Raw genomic sequence first — 21,211 nt, 5'->3', positions numbered from 1 at the left:
CCAGGGGTTCATTTATTCATCCTCTCATTCAACAACCACGTATTACATATGTATTGTGTTCCAGGATCTATTCCAGGGGCTAAGCAGTGCAATTAATAATGACTGTAATTTTTATATTTCTTGCTCATCCATATTTTCTGCTTTTACCATAAGATTATATTGCTTATATAACTTTCAAAGCTAAATCAGTAAGAACTCACTTTTATACTTCTCCATGGTACCTAAAAACAGTTTACTTCACACCACGGAAATCTTAAAAAATAGATTATAATATGACTACTTGATATATTATAATGAACTGGTATTTATCATTAATCATAAAAATGCTTGGTTATCTTTTTCCACTAAAAATTCTTGCCAGGGATAGTAATGTAATTCTAACCTTTAATTAAAAAAAAAAAAAAGGCAAGACAGTTGATTAGTTTCACTTCTAATATAAGTGTGACACTGGAAACTATGATTTGATTGCAAGTATAGTCATAGCTGCAATGAGCACAAAGGTCCTGAAATGAATGGACTCCAAGTGAGAGAGCAGGAAGGAAAACATCACACTGGCATCCTCGCACTGGCATCCTCACACTGGGCATCCAGTGACTAATGACTGTTGTGTGAATGCCCTTCCCTTTACTGAATACTTACCAGGCACTGTGGTGAATACTGGTGCTTACAGTAATCTCTTAGTGAAGAGTTGGGGAAAACCTTTTATATATACTTATGTGTGTATATATAATACATGTATATATATAATACACATATATACACATATGCATGTATATATAATCATATATATTTATAAATATACACACATATATATGAAGTAAGAATATATTGGTCTAAAATATTATCAAAATAGCTAATTAAATACTATTTATTTAATGTCCTTAGTAATAAACAATTGTAGAAATATGAATAAAAATGCGAAGAGCGAAGGGGGAAGAAAAACCTAGTGAACCTTAACTGCTGGTCTCTTCTGGACGGAGACAAAGCACTGATTAATTTTTAACAAGAGTTGATATTCATTGATTACGTACTATGGTCAGCCATTGTTCTCGGGTGTTGACCTAAACCATCTCATTTCATCCCCAGTACCATGTGACTAGGGCACGCAGCTGGAAGGGGGCAGCCTGAGTCCTGGCACTGCTGGAGATACAGCAATAAACAAGACTGCAAGGTCCCGCTGTGTGGAGCTTCCACGCTGTGTGAGTAATCATGGGCGTGATGTAAGCAATTACACACGGGGTGCCGGGGGGCAAAGGGGTGCAACCAGATCTAACAAGCCAGGGCAGGACTTCTTGAGGAAATGTCATTTGAGACTTGAAAAAAGGTTACTGAGAAAAGACACTTCTCACTCTTACTTGCCTTAATTTCCAGATTTAGTTAGAATCTACACATATATGCACACACACACACACACACACACACACGAATTAGCAGTCCAGGACTCTCCTCCAAGAATCTTCTTCTAGCTAAATGTAAAAGAAAAGCTGTTCTTTCACGGAGGATGCAGGCCCATTACCATTAAGAAACATAAAAATGTTTGGACTAGCACCCACTGGGAAGAATAAATTATCAAAGTAACTAATAACGTGTTGATATGAAATAATTTCTTTCAGCAACCAAAGCTCCAACGTAGATCAAAATTATTACAAAAATATGCAGCTATGTCTTACATATATTCTAACAACGAAAACCATATAAGGTATATCTCAACCTAAAGCAAAGGTTCTCCCTCAAAAAGACTCCTCGTAATTCTAATTCTTTTAAGGATAAAGACCAATCAACAATATGCAGTTATTGTTAAAAAAGAAAAAAGGAGCCTAGCCATCTAACACCCTTAATTCCATTACACCATGAATAACATATCAGCAGGGGCAGTGTCCTCAAACAGTGAATCTATTTACACCTTCACATTCTGCTTCCAGAGAATTTCAAAAATGGATAAAGAGATTCCTTGTCCACAGTGATTTAACCTTACAAACATGCTCACTTCAGTCTCTTTTTATGCATATTTCTCACTAGTGCAAATATCTGAAAATACAAAAGAATACCTGAGGATATGCATAGGGGCAAATCCAGCCAAATGTGTGGGACAGCTACACGTATGGGGGATGGGAACTGGGGAAGGACTAGAGAAAACAGAAACAAGCATTTAGGTCCAGAAGAGATGGATGCAGGGATAAATTCCAGAAGAGATTAGGAAGGGGCAAAAAGAGACACATGGAGACCTACAGAACAAGACAGACACGGAGATAAAGACCAACAGATACAGACCGGGAAACGTAAGGAAGAGTCTGACATCTCAAACCTGAGTCATGCCAACCTTGATTCAGGATGTGCTTGTTCAAAACGATGCCAAATGCCAGAGAGTAAATACCCAGCCCTCAACGTCCTAAAAAGGTGGGCTGAGGGGTAATATGTTATCAACCAAGGAAAAGCAAAGGGGATCAAGACATGACACCCCAAAATATGCCACATTGACATAAGAATTATTTTAAGCTGAAAGTCATCTGAGTTCCGGAAATCCTGTAGCTTCTGTAGCTTCTGCTTAAAAGCAGAAGCTCTCAGAAGAACTCACAGTCATAGACCCCATCTCTGGCAGCAACTCTGATCTTCCCTTCTGGGAAAAAGAAGCCAGCACCAAACCCAGACAGATCTTGTTGTCACGAACTCTTACATCTCCCATCTATTCTTCTAAGGGCCCGTTTCCAATGACTTCCAGTGACTTCCAAAAGGTCATTCGCTTTTCCAAAAGCACCTTCTGTCCCTCCCTTTTCCCTTCTAAACTAGGGGTATAGACCCCCAATTCTCGCCAGTCCTCTGAATTACTCATCACTGGGTACTCACAGGTGTGTGTATCATGCACATGTTAAAAAACTTGTATTTGTTTTTCTCTTGCTAATCTGTCTTTTGTCAGCCTAATTTACAGGGCCCCAGCCAATGAATCTGTGATGGGCAAAGGGGAAAAAAAGACATTTTTCTTCTCCTATAGTAGCAATGTAAAATTTTTCAAGAAAATTAATGAGTTCTTTGGAAGTGTTCTAATATTAACTCAGCCTCTTTTTCAGGTGCAGAAACAGATCCAGGGATCTCATGTCCTGCCTCCTGGTCCAGGAGGTGGACCAATAACTCCTCTGAAAATACCCAGATACTATTTGGACCAATAACTCCTCTGACCACTAAGTCCTCTGAAAATACCCAGATACTATTTGCCTTGCTGTGCGATTGCCTCTGGCCCAAATATCCTACAAATCGCCTGATCCCCCAGGGTGGCAACTTCCACTGAGTTCAGGTATCACCTCCTCCAGAAAGTCTTCCCCACTGTTCCCCACCAAGAATGGTTTGGGCTCCTTCCCTACATCACAAAATAGTCCATACACATTATCATCATGCTTATCATCATGACTAAACTGATTTTTTAAGGGCAGGAACTGGGGTCTAGTGCTTTGTTTTCCAAGAAATTAATGCAGGAAAATGCAATCAATGTTTATGAATTAATTAATTTAAATGACCACAAAAGTCAAAGGCAGACCTAGAACTAGAACCAGGTGTCCCCGTTCTGGTCTGGGGGTCTGGTTTCAAGTTGAGGATATATTAAACTAAAAAGTAGCATGCAATACCAACAAAGAAATTTTGAAAGGTATACAAATCCCTCTAACAGCACTCAAACATATACCAAACACAATCCCAAAACAACCATAACTGCCTTTTCTGGTCCTGTAGCATCTCACACCAGACCCTTAAGAAAAAAGGGGGAAAAAATCCCACTATTCACCTAATTGTGGACTATTATGTAACAGGGAGATAGAAGACACTGTTCCCAACCCAACCAATAATAAACTAGACCCTTGCACAGAATGATTGACAGTCCTTTTAATTGTTATCCCAGGGAGAACAATAATAGATACTATTTTTATTCATACCAGTATTTAATCCTTTTTCCTCAGTAATATACTGGATGGCACTAATTTCTATGGGTTAATTATATATTCCCTCAAACAGAATAGGTTTTTCTTTAGCTTTGTTTTATTGAATTCACAGAGCCATCCCAGAGGATTACAGCCAAATGAAGTCATCTCGCCAACTAAAGACCAACTTATTTTCTGCAGAAATGTGCTGTGCAAGCAAACCTTCTCTACTCCACCCTCTTGGTTCTACACAGAACCTTTGCTTTGCTTCTGCTTCTTCCTCTTTCTAATGTGGTGTCATGTCTATTTCATGCATGCTGACAATGAAACATTTAACCACCGGGAAGCCGACTCTCACTTTCCCTAACATTTTAGCGTTAAAGCAACTGGAGATAGTACCTTGCTCATCGTGGGTACTTACAAAACTGTTAACTAGCCTTGACATCTGTATCGACACTTGTCTCCCTAGTAATCCCTTTCATTTCACTTCACTTTCTTTGGGTGAATCGTCCCTTCAAAAGCAGTTTCCATGCTTCTTAGACACCTCTACTCCTAAGAATCATGCTACAGCAAAGAGAGACAGACAGACAGATAGACTGACAGACTTGGAAGCAAAGAAGGGGAAGCTAGCTGCTTTTTACAAGTTACATTTCTCTTGGACATTCTAGTTAGGGCACTCTGTTCATTTTTTTTTTTAATTATGTGTGTAGATTGTTTCTGTAATCTGTGAGTTTCACATCAAGACAGTAAAGGAGATTACAATTATGTTTTGCAAAAAAGGAGGTGTGGGATCTACCCAGGTTGAATATTCCAACCATGGAGCCCTCGCTCACCGGGTAGTCACCACGAATCACGGGCATGTCCGTGCTGCCCACCCCCGCTCCTGCAAGTTACATTACTGTGGGAAGTCAGACTGAAACTTACCAAGCAAGTCAAACAGTTAAATAACCACCAGCTGTAAAGTTGTGGTTATAAAGGAAACAAACAAACAAGGGGTTTGCAGGGAAAAGGGGTGAGGGAAGGTTTGTTTAGATATGGGAGTCGGGGAAGGATTCCCTGAGGAGGGAAGGCAGAATGTCCAAACCGGCTGTGAAGTGGTATCTTACACTCGAGGCTCATCTAAATTCAGACCTGCCACAGCCCACGTGTTCAAGAGCCACAGCCCTAGTGGCTGCCATGCAGGATGACTGCACAGAACGATGAGACAGAATCGGCTCTAAGATGCTAAATGCTGAAGATGAGGAACAGGTTCATGGGGGTTTAGTACACTATTCTCTCTAATTTTTTTTTTTTTTTTTTTTTTTTTGCGGTACGCGGGCCTCTCACTGTTGCGGCCTCTCCTGCTGCGCGGCACAGGCTCCGGACGCGCAGGCTCAGCGGCCATGGCTCACGGGCCCAGCCGCTCCGCGGCATGTGGGATCTTCCCGGACCGGGGCACGAACCCGTGTCCCCTGCATCGGCAGGCGGACTCTCAACCACTGCGCCACCAGGGAAGCCCTATTCTCTCTACTTTTGAAAAGTCTTAAAGTTTCCATTAATAGAAAGATTTTTTTTTAATGCCCTCAAAAGCACCTCTAGTTGTTAGTTTCCTATAAATGATTTACTTAGTTTAACTCATAACAGGCAACAACAGATTCTAAAACCATCAGAAAAAAATTTGTTAATGAAGCTAAACTATAACTCTCAGTCACTGAGGCATCAAAGTGGCCCTCTCACCAGAGTCTAAATAACAGCAATGATACGAACATTTATTAAAAGGAAGCTGAGTGTGTCCCACGGTAGAGTCAAATACGACAGGCCACTAAGGGCTCTTAAAACAATCTAAAACTACTAAAACATACCCTGCCACTCTGGTACTTTTAAGTGAAAAGCTGACCAGTAATTACGTTAAAATAGATTTGACAGGGCCAGGCCATCAGTTAAAACTCCTCTAGGTTTTTCACTCCTTTTAAACCAGTAGGAATAAACGATACAAAAAATAATCTTTGATTTTAATTGCTTGACTTTCATTTCTAAAATGTCTTTATTTTGTCACAAACGCCTGAAAAACATCAGGTACATCCTTCTTAGCCCTGCCAATCCCCCCTTCAACAATACATAAGAAATTAACTATCAGTTACGGGACCTCAGCAAAGAACCAGCACAGGCTCCACTTTCCCAGAGCAATCCCATTAGTTTATACATCAACATACGCTGGGTATGTGTGTGTCCTTATGTGGACCACCAAAATAAATCCACATAGAAGATGGGGCACACTGAGATACCGTTCTTAGTGGCTATTTCCAAAACTTTCTGCATTTCTTTCACTCTGTTGGTCTGTGGAAAATAGTCTATTCTTCCACCATAGAATATTATGAAGCTATTTTTAAAAATGTGCTTCATGGGCTTCCCTGGTGGCGCAGTGGTTGAGAGTCCGCCTGCCAATGCAGGGGACATGGGTTCGTGCCCCAGTCCGGGAAGATCCCACGTGCCGTGGAGCGGCTGGGCCCCTGAGCCATGGCCGCTGAGCCTGCGCGTCCGGAGCCTGTGCTCCGCAACGGGAGAGGCCACAACAGTGAGAGGCCCGCGTACCGAAAAAAAAAAAAAAAAAAAAAATGTGCTTCATATGTATTGTCCTGGAGGGGGTCTGCATTTAAAAAAAAAAAAAAAACCCAACCCCTGTCAGTACTAGCTGTAGAGTTGAAAATAAATGAATAAAATAACATATTTTAAAATTCTCTAAAATCTTTGTAACCTTGGCTTAGGCAATCATTTCTTAGATATGACACCAAAGGCAGAAGCAACAACAACAAAAAACAGATAAAACAGACTAACATCAAAATTGAAAACATTAATGCTGCAAACAATGCTATCAAGAAAGGGAAAGAGGGCTTCCCTGGTGGCGCAGTGGTTGAGAGTCCGCCTGCCGATGCAGGGGACACGAATTCGTGCCCCGGTCCGGGAAGATCCCATGTGCCACGGAGCGGCTGGGCCCGTGAGCCATGGCCGCTGAGCCTGCGCGTCCGGAGCCTGTGCTCCGCAACAGGAGAGGCCACAACAATGAGAGGCCCGCGTACTGCGAGAAAAAAAAAAAAAAAAAAGAAAGGGAAAGAAAACCCACAAAATGTGAGACAAGATTTGCAGAGTACATCTCTGATAAGGGGCTTGTATCCAGAAAGAATTCTAACTCCATAATAAAAAAGACAACCTAATTGAAAGATGGGCAAAATATGTGAATAGAGATTTCTCAAAAAAAAAAAAAGATATAAAAATGGCCAATAAGCATATCAAGACCTGCTCAACATCATTAGCCATTAGGGGAGTGTGAATCAAAAACACACTGCACACCCACGAGGATGGCTATAATCAAAAAGACAGTATTAAGTGTTGACAAGGATGCAGTGAAATTAGAAACCTCATACATTGGTAGTAAGAATGCAAAATGATACAATTGCCTTGGAAAACAGTTTGGTAATTCCTCAGAAAGTTAGACAGAGTTACCATCATGACCCAGCAATTTCACTCCTAGGTATATACCTGAGGAAAACAGAAACATATGTTCACACATAAACTTGTATGTGAATGTTCTAGTGGTATTATTCATAATAGCCAAAAAGTGGAAACAACCCAAATATCCATCAACTGATGAATGGATAAATAAAATGGGATGTATCCACATAATGGTATATTATCTGACCAGAAGAAGGAATGAAGTACTGCTATATGCTACAACATAGATGAACCTTGAAAACATTATGCTAAGTGAAAGAAGCCAATCACAAAAGGCTACATGAAACTACAGACAAGAAGGAGATTCATGGTTGCCTACTGCTGGGGATGGGGGTTGGGACGGTGATATGGTTTGGTTTCTTTCAGAAGGGATGAAATTAGATTGTGATGATTGTTGTAGAATCCTGTGAATATACTAAAAGACACTGAATTGTACACTTTAAATGGTACTTAAGTTGTACATTTGTATGGTAGGTGAATTACAGCTCAATAAAGCTGTTAAAAAAAAAAAAGTTTGCTGTAAAAAAAATTCTCTAACTAGCAAACCTAGAAATAGAAGATGAAGACCTTGTAATAAATACCTTTGAATTATGTGAATTTTTTATAATCCACTTAAATAGGCTGCTGTGGTCATTAAAAACCATGTTTTTGAAGTATATTTAATGATGGTATAATAGTAAACAAATACAGCAGAGTACAAAACTACATATAATTATAATTTTATAAAACAAGAATATATTTGTAAAAAAAAGAAAAAAGGATTCTCTCTAGGATGGCAGAATGGTGAGTAATTTAAATACTGTGCTTTAGAATTTTCTATCCTTTTTCTAAATTTTATCCAACAAGCATACATTATTTTTACAATCATAAAAGCAGCTATTTAATTTTTCAGATGAACCACATGCACCAGGAACGCAAGCATGTGACTGTAGTTATTATTTAACTGCAGATCCTTTATTAATATCGTATATTAGAGAATATTTTTCCCTTTCATTTTTCATAGTAAAAAGTCGCATATATCCCCCAACTTTTCCCATTGGCTAATTCTGCATAACAAAGCACTCCAAAGTATAGTGGCTTAAAGCCACCACCATTTTGTGGGCTCACAATTCGAGAAGGGCTCCACTCCGCTCTCCAAGGTGACCCCACTCTGACTTCTGGGTCTTGGTAATGGCTGTCAGCTGGAGGGCCTTCCTTCTCCACATCCCTCCTTCACCATGTGAGAGTCCAGCTCAGGCCTCTTTTCCTGGAGGCTGGTGGTCAAGAGGGCGAAAGCGGACTGCAGGAAGCCTGTACCTGCAGCCACCGAGCATCACAATCCCCATATTTCACTGGTCAGAGCAAGTCAGATGGGCCAGATTCAGAGGGAAGAGCACAGACTCTGCCTGTCGAGGAGAGAAGCAGTACGTGACGCAAGAATGGGAGGGATTGTTGGGGAACCTGTCTGCAGGCAGTTTGGAGACACACCCAGAGAAACCCATTACCAGTAGAGTCAGCCCTAACACAATAGATAAACTTTGTATTTGGTGAAAGGCTGCTATCTGGCGCCTATTTTCTTTTCTTTTCTTTTTTTTTTTTTTTGCGGTATACGGGCCTCTGTTGTGGCCTCTCCCGTTGCAGAGCACAGGCTCCGGACGCGCAGGCTCAGCGGCCATAGCTCACGGCCCAGCCACTCCGCGGCATGTGGGATCCGGGGCACGAACCTGTGTCCCCTGCATTGGCAGGCGGACTCTCAACCACTGCGCCACCAGGGAAGCCCCTGGCCCCTATTTTCTACTGTTCTTGTAAGAGATGCAGTCTACTGAAAAAATGCTGGCCCCTTCATTTGATAAATAGCCCCATTCCATTTGCTAAAACTTCACTATTTAAAAAAAACAAAATCACAGAAAAAAAAGAGGGAAGACTCGATTTTAGTCATACTTGGCTATAGCAGAGAAGATAGTAAATATTCTAGGCTTTGTGGGCCATACAGTCTCTGTCTCAACTAGTTTACTCTGCTTGACTGTAACACAACAGCAGCTACAGGCAGTATACAAACGAAACAAGTGTAGCTGTGTTCCAATAAAACTCATTTATGGACACTGGAATTTGAATGTCATATCATTTTCACCCGTCATGAAATATTCTTGTAATTTTTTTAAACCATTCTTAGATTGTATGCAGAAACCATGCTTGGCTCAAGGGCCATACAGAAACAGGCAGGGGGCCAGATTTGGCCCACAGGCAGGGGGCCAGATTTGGCCCACAGGCTATAGTTTGCCAACCCCTGTGCTATAGTTAATTCAAAAGATATATTAAAATGCCAAGAGAGGAAATACTCCGCTGAGTACCTTATACACACACAGCCACATGCATTTCCTGTGTAGAACCTTCAACCTGCAGCTACCAAGTTCTCACTGCCCTCAAACTGCTCTACCGAAGAGCCGTTTTACCTTCCGTTCAACTTTTCTAACTACTTCAATTCTTGGTTTCTTTTCTTTTGTTTTGCTACTGACAACAGTAAGGCCTGTGCTCTTCCTGTGTCAGCCTTCCAACCTCAAGCGAGCCCACTTTGCCTTTATTTACTAGAAAACGCCAGCAACCTAAAAATGACAAAACTACCCTATTCTGGTTATTTTATTCCTAGTGTAGTGTTTTATTCAAATGATTTAAAAAAATACTGATGATCACATTAACAGTATCCAGGAACATAAAAAAAAAAAAATGTGCAGGCAACTAGACACTTGTCAGTTTAGCTCAAAACATACGAAAGGAACAAACAACGCTCTTGGTGATGGTATGGTGGCAGGACCAAGCTGCCAGGTACAGAGGGAATGACAGCCTCTAAAATACTAAGAGTATCTGCTCTGACATTGAACCTGCCTCGTCTGTGAACTCCTCACATTTGAATCTGGCTCTTAGTCTTTATTCAGTGAGGGACAACTCGAACCTGACGTCAGCTAAGGGGTCAACATACCACATTAACCCTTGTTTGGAACACTTGGCATTCTCACCAGGCATCTGAAGAGGCACAGATGGTCCGGTAATCTTTAAATATGCATGATCTGCCTCTGAAAATGCTGTCAGCGCCCCTGCCCCAGGAAAGGAGCAGTGTTCCATCATCTCCCGTGTTACCTGCAGTCCTTTTTTCAAACAAGACTGATCGTTTGGATCCTTCAGTTTTTTTTTTTTTTTTTTTGCCTAGCAGAGGCCATCTCTGATACCAAGATAAAAAAAAAAACTTATTTTACATGATAGTACAGTACAAACAAAAATGACGAGATTTTATATTGGATCAGGTCAGTAACCTTATCCTATTCAGTCCCCAACCTTTCACCAAGGGAGCTAAGAGATGACAGGTTACTGTCTGTGACCTTGACTCTCCAAAGTGATGCTAATACCACCACAGAGTCAAGGCTTTCCTTGAGGATCTTAATACTATTCACATTTTACATTTGTACTTCATTACCTAGAGTCTGCCATCACATTTTAAGTCACCAAAGAGACAGGCTCCACATGTGGGGCGTATTGATCCTGAGTTTTTCAAACACGGAGGTGGGACCACTGCCCAGGGCCTGAGTCAGAGCTGGGTTTGCTCCCACCCCTGCTCCCCCCCCCACCCCCCCCCCCAACAGTGTCTGCTCAGCCAACTGGCTCCCTGGGCTGTTTTCTCATCCGTCAAACGTGAATGATGACCTATGCCCTCTGACCTCTCAGGGCTGTGTAAAGGTCAAGCCCGTGACAAAGGTACAGCTGCTTTGTAAACGTTAAAACAAAAGCTATTTTCTTTTATTATAAACCTTCTTCCTCAAGCATCAACAACTAACTTTTGTTCAGGTCTGCAGGGGCTGGGAAAGAAGTCAGATGAGCCTATGTTTTTGTTTTGGTTTGTAATCACAGTTTCATCTTTCCAGACTGAACAGTCCTTTTTGATTTTAATTTCTTCTCCTGGTTTGGTAGGTCTTTTAGTTGTTCCTCTTAACTCTTTCCAGCGCTCTTGTAGCCCTTCTACCAAATAGCAACACACACACACACACACACACACACACACACACGGCGCGTACACAAGTGTGCACATGATTCAAAGCGTAAGATCTTGAAATATTTATAACTGTCCTGGAACCGCCCAGCATTTCCTGGACATCATCGGCTATAACAGGCAGCACATGAGCCAAATACCTGTTAGAAACAGTCTGAATGATCCTGAAATACAACTTTGGAGCCCGATAACTGGCTACATATAATGTAGGCTCTTTTTTTGTAGTGGTTCTAAATGCACTGCTTTACAGTTTTTTTTCTGTACACGATGTAGCAGGCTGGCTTGCCCACTCCTACAGCTTCAGAGCTGGGGCAGATCACCTTCAGCCTTATCTTCCCCATTGGTTTGTTATTTTCCTATCTGAAAATGCTTAATATCAAAACATAAATTCAGGCAATCTCAAAGATATTACAGACTGGGTCTCCTTTTATTAAAAACCAGCATCAACGTCTGTGATATTAACAGTCAACACTAAGTATCCTTTGTCCTGTCCCTTGTTTCTTCTCTCACAGCCAGTCCCTCCACTTCTTTTGCCAGAGGAAGTTGTCGAAAAACTTTTAAGCCTCTCTCTCTGTGCCCCCCACCCAAACCCCAGCTTACAGCCAATGTGTTTACCATTATTCTTTGAACTGTACTTGTTCGTGTCATTATACCCTTTTGTGTACATGTTTATAATATATATATATATACATATATATATATATATATATATATATACATACCAGCTCTACTTATCCCCTTAAAGATATTTCCTACCTCAAAAGGAAACTATATTAGTGAAACATCATTTATGTCTATCAGAAAACTGGAAGCTCCCTCCCAATATACACTATCAGCTCAAGCTCCCTGTTATCAAAGGGATTCCTGGTCTACAGGACACCAGAGTCACCTGGGGCATCATCCTGGAAGCAGAGTCACCTGCTGAAAACTGTTACGATGTCTCTGGTGGATGGCAGAGGGACTTGTAAAAATACCCTCAAGTTCTTTGAAAACTTCTGGGAAAGAGCCCGGTCTATTACTGCTGTTTCCTAGCATTTCACTGCTCGGCCAAATCATTTCAAGTTGTGCTCTGGTGGGTCCTTAGAGCATTTCTTATGCCCATCTTGCTCGCAGCTGTTTCTCTTTAGCCCAACATGTACAGCTGCTTGACTGCTCGTACTGTCGGCTGTTTCGGCAAGTGTCCAGCCTCGAAAAACAGCGGGTTAAGAAGGATTACTTTCATGCTTGTGCAACAGATGCAAAGGAAAAAAATCCTCGTTACTGGTGACAATCTTGTCGTTTAATGTCAACTATGGCAGACAGGCCATGTGTACTTTTTTTCTGGAATTCTCAGGTTTACATTTTCAATAGGATTTTGATTCTTAAAATGGTTCTGCTTTCATTTGAGAGTGTTTAAAGACATGGAATGAAAATTATAATGTATAATGACAGCATAAGAGATTTTATGCCTATAATTTTTAAGAGGAGTTTAACAGAGTACCTGTGCATATTCTTCAGTTGATTTTCTTTTATTTACCCAGTGATTTTTATATTTAGTATTGGGTCAAGTACTTACTGCTACATAGGGACATAGGCAGAATGGGCTAGGACATAAGTCTCTACTTCTCTGAATCATAATGTCAACTGCAATACATTTCACAAGAAAAGTGAGTCATTAAAATAAAATCTTCCTTGTGAATTTTTGGTCATGATACAGAATCAAAGCCCCAGGGTCAAGAAAGTTAAAACTTGACCCTGTACAAACAACGATATATAAAATTAGATACATGTATATATTGTAGAGCACAGGGAGTAGAGCTAATATTTTATAATAGCTTTAAATGGAGTATAATCTATAAAAATACTGAATCACTATGTCGTACACCTGAAACTAATATAATATTGTAAAGCAACTATACTTTAATAATAATAATAAAAAAAGAAAGTTAAAAGGTACCTAATCCCATCACCTACGTGGTGCTGCCACCCCTGGATAAGGACAGGCCTTGGGGGCAGCCGCTGTCAATTCCAATGCTGGAAACTGGGCACTGCTCAGTTAGCAACTGTGTTCTTGGTCATTTGACACCAGTAATAATTACAGTTTTGTAATAATTCACTTTTTACATAGGAATGTGAGTAGATTCAAGACCACTGTATCTCTTTGCCTCTCGCTTTGATATCCATTCCTGACCGAGGGGTTAGGGGTGGGCTTAAGGCTGGGGGTCAGGAAGGCCACCCAAACCCAATGTGCCCGTGGGAGTTTCTCCGGGTGTGAATGTTTACAAGTCTTGTCTACCACCCTGGAAAAAACTGTGAAATGTGCTGACCCAGCAGTGTCGGAGAATTTCAGGAACAGGAAACTCATTATTCCCAGGCAGCTGACTTCATCCTTGGACAACTTGACCTCCTAGACAGTTGTTCTTATCTACCGAAGGAAATCTAATCTCCAATCAGCTCTGTGTATTACATCTTCATCAAACACCACAAAGGAATGGAGGGGAGAGGACACGGAACCCCTGGGTTCCTTTCAGAGACTTGAAAAGTGATATTAATAGGTGTCAAAGACTACTTTCTTCCTGGCAGTGATTCTACCTTAAAGAGACAATCAGTAATTGAAGCAAGCAAGCAAGCAAGCTCTTCTTTCCGTTTTAATCTACGGACAAAGGCCAGTGTGGTAACGAGTGGGTTAGCACCACTTTAATATTTTAACTTTGAAAAGGAATACAGTTCACATCTTATTAGAGAGGAGTAAAAGGGCCCACCAAAATGAAAACAATACGAAACATTTTCTGACTACGTTAAGGAAGCAATATGAATAGAAAAATTTGAAAATGATCACGTAACACGCAAGAGTTAAAATATGGTGTCAATAGAAAACAGGATTCTGTACAGACTTAAAACAAAGGACTGCACCTAATAAACCTGTACACAGTCTCAGATATCAAGCACAAGGTTAAAAACCACCTTATAGGATTTACTTTCATATTTCTTCAGTTGTAGTGCTGGCATATGATAGGAAAACTGCACGGTTTCTAAAAGCATGAAGTGTTTTACTCACAAAAGCCGAGGCACTCCTATTTCCGTTCAGTTCTTTACGTATGTGCGTGCCTGGAACCCAGAGCCAAAAGATCTGGGCTTATGACAATTTATCTGCACATCTCCAAATAACCAATTACATCAAGACTTAGATTTGAGAAAGGAATCACATCAGGATTCGGCTACATGTCTGTCTGCAACTTGAAAGACACCGACCTACCCTTTTCTCCTTTCTGGGCAAGGTTTTCCTTCTAGGTGAGTTCACAAAGCGGGGCTTGCGGGAACCCTTCACGGGGCTGCTGGGGCAGGGTCCCCTGAGCTCCAGGTCCTTCTTTCCTTCCACCCCCCCCCCACTCCCCACCCCCGCCCTTTCTCCAGGCCGCTCCACCCAGAGCCCTTCTTCCCCTTTCACATACCTAGAAATGTTAACAAGCGACTGGTCTGCAATGTCACTGATCCCTCAGATGAAACAGACATAGGTATTCCTCCGTGAATACCACGAAAGGAATATATGGCTTTGGTGTTATCGACCTTGGGAAAGTGGAACCCGAGGAAAGCAACTAACGAAGCGTGACCACGGCAAACTGAGGGTGTTGGTACAACGCCCGGTAGGGTCTTCATTGACAGCTCAAGCTTTTCTTTGGCAAAAGCTTCCATGTCAAAAAAGGATGGATCACTCTAAGGACAGCCCTGAACAAGGCCCAAATTTGCTTACTACTCTTTTTGGACAATTGAGCCCTGAGCAGTGTGGGAAAAAAAAGAGTCTTGTAGTAATTGCTTATCCCTAGAAAATACTGTATTCTAATTATTTCTTTAAATGTGTATTAATCTTAACCTTATTAGCATTACATCAGTGGCAGCAGTAGAATCATAACAATAATATAAAAAGCGGTTAGTGCTAGGCACTGTCCTAGGAGTTTTATGTATATGAACACATTTAATTCTCAAAACTACCCTATTTTGGGGGGAGAAGGACCCTATGAGCTAGGTGCTAGTACTATCCCCCGCCATTGTACAAATGAGGAAACTGAGGCACAGAGAGGTTAATCAACTTGCCCAAGATCACAAAGCTAACAAGTGATGGGGTCAGGACTGGAACCCAGTCAGTCTGGCTCCTAAATCTGAACTCTTGGGCACCGTGTGACTGTCTTTCATAAGTCTCCAATACAGGATCAGGTCCCACTTAAATGATTAGGGTACCCCCTCCTTGGAAATCATTCAACTTCAAAGATTTCCTGAGATTATTTACCATCGTAACGTGTGGTCCACGAACTAGAAGATTTTAAATAAGGCCAACCCTTTGTTTATTATGCAACGCTGCCTGGACTGTAAAATCAATATATATGTATTTCCTCCAAACGAGAAGAAAAATTAACAACGGGAGTCAATGTAAAACACAAGAGCAGTGGGTATAAGTTGGCTGTGGGGTGCTCAAGCAAACACTTCTACCACCCCTGCCCCTTGGTCAGCGCTTGCTCCCGCTAAAGGATTGGAAGTGTCCTTAATCTCCGAGCTCACGTCATCTTATGTGTCCCCACAGAACAAACTGGGAGAGGCAGAGGAGGGGATGGTACTCACACTTGACAAATAAGAAAACCGAAGAGTTCTGGGGAGGCCTGAAGAAGACTGGAGGCTCAGACGACGCTGATGCTTAGTGTCTGTTGCCAAACGACAGCCGCCGTCCACACTGCCCACGACACTCCGTGCTCACTAGCAGCGTTCAGGATGGCGGCTGGGATTCAGCTGAACCCCGAGGTCTTTCCCTGGCAACCTGCCCTCAGCCCGACGACATCAGGCTTGTGCCCTCCTGAGTCCTTGTCATCTTCCCTCCTGCTCTGTCTCACAGGACCTTGGAGGTCAAAAACCGGGAGTGCTTTTCCAGATCCATCACTTTTTTCTTCACATCTGTGTATGACGGAGCCCCAGGTTTCTCCTCATTCTCTCACACCTTCTCCGCCTTCTCGGGATGACTGACTTCTATCCCAGTAGATTTCTGTGTATATGCGTCGTCGCATGAGAAAGAGGGGGCTGGGCTTTTATTTCCTCCAGAAGGACTTAGAGAACTTTTTGGTTACTGAGTTTTTAAAATTTTTTACTCCTTACTTTTCATCATCAAATATAAGTCCTTACACCGTCATTTGTACAAAATACAAGTTCTCTAACACTTAGAATTGCTCTTTATTTATGTGTGCCCCACCTGATGCCACAAAGGATGAGGTGGTTTATCCATGACTGTGACAGCTGGATGTCATTTCCTGCATTTTCAGTTGTGAGCCCCTGATAGAAAGGAAACGCAGCTCTCGGCAGAGGGTGGACCCACAGGGCTTTCGTAAGGGACTTTCAAGAACACACTTCAAAGCAGCACATGGCTAACGTCTCAGAAATAAGCTTTTCTTCATCACATTTCTAATAATTACTGAAAACGAATTACTGGCATTGTCCATCTGGACCAGGTATCAGAAAACTGTCAGTTTCTTAGACAACAGAAAATAGTCTAAAATCTACACCAGATCATTTGAGGAAGAGCGTAGGGTAGGATATGCTCCTAAGTAAGCATATTACGGAAGCTGTATTTGGATTCTTCTCCTGTAAGGCAGGTACTTGCTATCTCTACCCTAAACGCTGTCTTCCCTGCTCTAGAGCTCAGGATTTGGGGGCTTCAGCTTAGTACTGCTACTGAATGCTTCTGAGAAAGATCCAGGTCCTGCCTGTGACCTTGACTTAGACAGAGATGGCCCTTCATTATGATGGGTCCACGAGTCAGGTTCTCATCTTACATGGTCTTCACTACCTACCTACCAACATACCTACAGTATACGAAACTTCTCTCAGTCAGCGATGTAGAAAACACGTCCTTAGCCACTCAAGAATGACTTCATACTGTCACCAAGCCAGACTGGAAAAGCTGATTCCTTAAAGCAATCATTTATTCAAGCTTTATCTCTGTATAAAGCCAGACGAGGGGAAGGCCATACACTTGGCCTACATTACTAAGTCCCCGTGTCACATTCTGCCCTTGGCTTTCACTGAAGTCAGTAATAAATAGTTATGCATATCCAATAATTTTAATCCTCTTTTACTCAATCGGGGTCATTCATTTTGTCATTTAACTCCCTTCATAGCAAATTCCCCTCAGAACCAGGGAATGGAAATAAACTAGTATTTGTCTTCCCATTAGACAAGAATAGTTATATAACAGCTTTCTCAGGGCTGCTATGAAATTCAAACCTAAGTCTCAAGTTCAAATGTCCTTAACCAAGACTGCAAAAATTTATAGTAAATATATATGGCCCTCTCCTTCTTTCCAACTTGATATTTTCACCCCGCTTGCTTTCTGTTTTATTTTACCTATATTTTCATTGTTAAAAGCCTAAGGTTTTTGGAGAGCTGACACCTATAAGGATTTCATCTTCATCAAGAAAAAGAGTCAGAGTGATGATACACTGCATCTTGATTCACTTAGAAGGCTACTTCTCAGGAAAGAAGACTCAGTAATATCTAGACGAAGCATATGTGTCTATGATAAAAGGAAGGAGAAACAGAAAGATGAAGATGATTTCAAGGCCATATGCTTGGGAAGCAAAAGAACACAGCAGAGAGATGTGGGAAGGAAATTAGTCTTTAGGAAGCTAGTTATCAACAAATCTTCACTAGTCCACATCTGGGCAGCTGTTGGTCATCTACACACTCTCCAGGGATGAATTTAACAAAAACTAGCCTGGTGCGAAGTCGGGAAACGTCGGCTCTATCACTGAGTGTTGTCTCTTTATTTCTGTGTCTGCTTTCTCATCTGCAAAATGAAGCCATTAGGGAAAAAAAAAAGTCGCAAGCACTATCCGGTTCTAACATTTTATGATTTTTGAGATGGAATCTAAGAAATGAAAAGAATCTGATGAAAGAGATGTAAAGCTGGAGTCACTCCTTCATTTACATACTGTACTAGAAGAATCTCCTTAGGGGTGTGTATGGGGAGAGGAGTAAGCAAGACAATCAATCTACTGGTGCAAGAAAAAATGACCAGAACATCCGTTCATCATTCTTTTTACCTTAAAAGGAAAGAAATGCATCTTAGATCAACATCAGCACCCTCATTTGGGTTCACTCGTTAGATGGCCCTATGTCAAGCGTCTGGTTTATTTACGGTAGGAAGTCATCTTTGTGGTTTTATAAAAAAAAAAAAACCTTTAAGCAATGAGGTGAAGAGTGACCACAAAAATATTTTGTACTATACAGAGGTGATATAGTTACTTTATGGCAAAATACATAGAAGAATTTGTTCTAAATTTACTGACATATTCTATGATGACAACTGGACTGGCAGATTTTTTTTTTTCAATGAGCTTACTTAATCCCTTCAAGGTAAAGATGAGGTTTTAACAAGTGCAAGAAAATAGCTGCCTTTTGGAAAGAAACATACTATGGAGAAAGCATTTTGAAAAGAGATGTGCTTTTGTATCTATAGAGAACTTAGAAATACTTTTCTAATCTATTTTAACTTTTTTTTTTTTTTTTTTTTTGCGGTACGCAGGCCTCTCACTGTTGTGGCCTCTCCCGTTACGGAGCACAGGCTCCGGACGCGCAGGCTCAGCAGCCATGGCTCACGGGCCCAGCCTCTCCGCGGCATGTGGGATCTTCCCGGACCGGGGCACGAACCCGTGTCCCCTGCATCGGCAGGCAGACTCTCAACCACTGTGCCACCAGGGAAGCCCTATTTTAACATTTTCAATAAATATAAAAAGGTTTTTTTATTTTGAACTCCCTCATCCTTATTAATATAAACTCTAATACCTTTTGTGAGAACATAATGAAAATAGAAATTTACCAGACAGATTTTAACCAAAACTGTTGCATAACTGGTAGATTGCTTAAAAATGAGAATTAATTTTAGTTAATAAATTTAGCCAATAATGCTCTTCGTCCATTTGGATCAATAAACCTTTGTGAGGTAACCTTCTTTTCAGCTATTCTAAGTTTTAAAACCAAATAGCAAAATAAACTGAATGTAGGACTAGACTTTCAAATTGCTTCCCCGCTAAGTGTTTACCGAGATTTTTAAAGACAATGGTATAAATTCATCCACAGTACCTTCATTAAGGTAAAAAAAACACCCCACAACATATCAATGATAATTTTTAACAAGAGCAAGTTCTTAGCTTTAATATTTATTTTATCTTTAGTGCATCCTTTTAAAATTCCTGTAGATTATAAAACATAAAATAATGCAGTAGCACACACATGACACGTATAAATTAAAATGCAAATGTTGAGAGCATGTGCTCAGATTTTTTTCCCTGATGTGATGCACAATAAAAACTTGGACACCTGGTAAATCTGTGGTAATCACACCAATTTATCTTTGTTTTTCCCAAGCTTGCAAAAAAGTAACAACCTTTAGAATCATTATTTACTTAATCATTTCTCCCAATACAATAAATAACGCCTTAAGTCAAAGGATTTCCTGGGATGGCTCCCCAAAGAAAAAAATCCCTTGTACCAAGCAAGTATATCTATTTCACAAACAGAAATTTACAAGTTATTTCTGCCTCATCAAATTCAATATGTAAAAGATTTCTTTCCACCCATCACACCTTAGTACATGTCTTGTTTTTCTAACTGTAAAAGTACTGCAATGAGTAGTAGTGGGGAAAATAAATCAAACTATAAAAAGACAGAAGTAATCACACACAGAAAAAGATATAAGTAGAAAGTGAAAAATTATCTACACTCCCTTCCCTCCTCAGAAAAGCATGTAATATTTTTTAAATGCACTGGCTACTTTCTCACTCAATATTCAAAGTCACTTCTCCATAGTAGAACATTCACCTCCATAAACATGTTTAATAGTTTCAATGTATTTCAATATACAGATACATCTTATTTCACTTAGCCCAAATATCACACTAATGGACATTCATATTATTTCCAATTCATGTACTACTATGAAAGACCTGTGTTTTGGTTTTTGTTTTTTAACGAAACACAGGATAGAAGGTCTCTCCTCAGTTGGTGTATCCAATAGTTTTAGGTAAATATTTCTAGCTTATAACTCATTACTTAGCATTATTCTGCATATCATCAGAACAGTCTTTTCTTCTCATAAATACCAAGTTGAAATGAATTCTTAAATGGTCTTTTGTTTCAGATTTGCAGAAATGGGGGTGAATTTGTTCTGAAATAGTATTTGGCCACTCTGGTTAAGTGGAAAACAACAATTCCTTTCAAAATGTTACTGTGCACTGAAGCTTTTTCGAACTCTTGCAAAAATTTTTCACATGAGGAAACAAGGTAATTTCTTTAAAACAAAAAGAATATGAAAGATTTATATTCATAATTCTAAAAGTCCTTATTTTGAAATTAATGAAAAATTGATAGTTTATTTAACTGAAGTCACACTATGTTCTCATTCAACACACTTCCCAAAGCCTATTCAGAATGGTCTGTGACTCATAACACGTGAATAAAGAGATTTCTTTAATAAGATAGAATATTTTCTGCTTTTTGTATCAAGCATTTAATATTTTAAAATAATTACAGGATAGGAATATTTCTCTCTTAGGTAATCACTCAAGTTAAATATATATTACCATCTTTTATAAAAGGCCCTTAATTTTCTAATTCAAGCTTAAAAAAAAATCAATTAAGGTTCAATTTTTAAACAAATGTATTCTCCAGGGGCTAATTTTAAAGCCTGCATCCATCTGAAATAGTCAGTAATTTAGGCCTCCCGAAAATTGGTAACTGTATCTACTACTGTCACAACAAAACACATTCACATAAAGTGGAA

At 40.4% G+C, this 21,211-nt stretch overlaps 1 protein-coding gene across 4 annotated transcripts in view; it reads right to left on the bottom strand.

Moving 5' to 3' along the window:
• Positions 1-21,211, bottom strand: part of PIP4K2A (phosphatidylinositol-5-phosphate 4-kinase type 2 alpha) — a 179,020-nt gene that overhangs the window by 138,989 nt on the left and 18,820 nt on the right. The window contains exon 1 of one of the 4 annotated variants that reach the window (XM_049705368.1): positions 8,502-8,525. The exons of the other annotated variants lie outside the window; for them this stretch is intronic. The gene's annotated coding sequence lies outside the window, so the exon portion shown is untranslated. Of the gene's footprint in view, positions 1-8,501; positions 8,526-21,211 lie in introns of those variants that run through there. 4 annotated transcript variants of the gene reach the window in all.

Source organism: Orcinus orca, chromosome 2 (assembly GCF_937001465.1).
Source record: "Orcinus orca chromosome 2, mOrcOrc1.1, whole genome shotgun sequence".
Classification (NCBI taxonomy): Eukaryota; Metazoa; Chordata; class Mammalia; order Artiodactyla; family Delphinidae; genus Orcinus; species Orcinus orca.
Note: the sequence above shows the minus strand (reverse complement) of the source record. Positions and strands in the feature narration are given on the sequence as shown.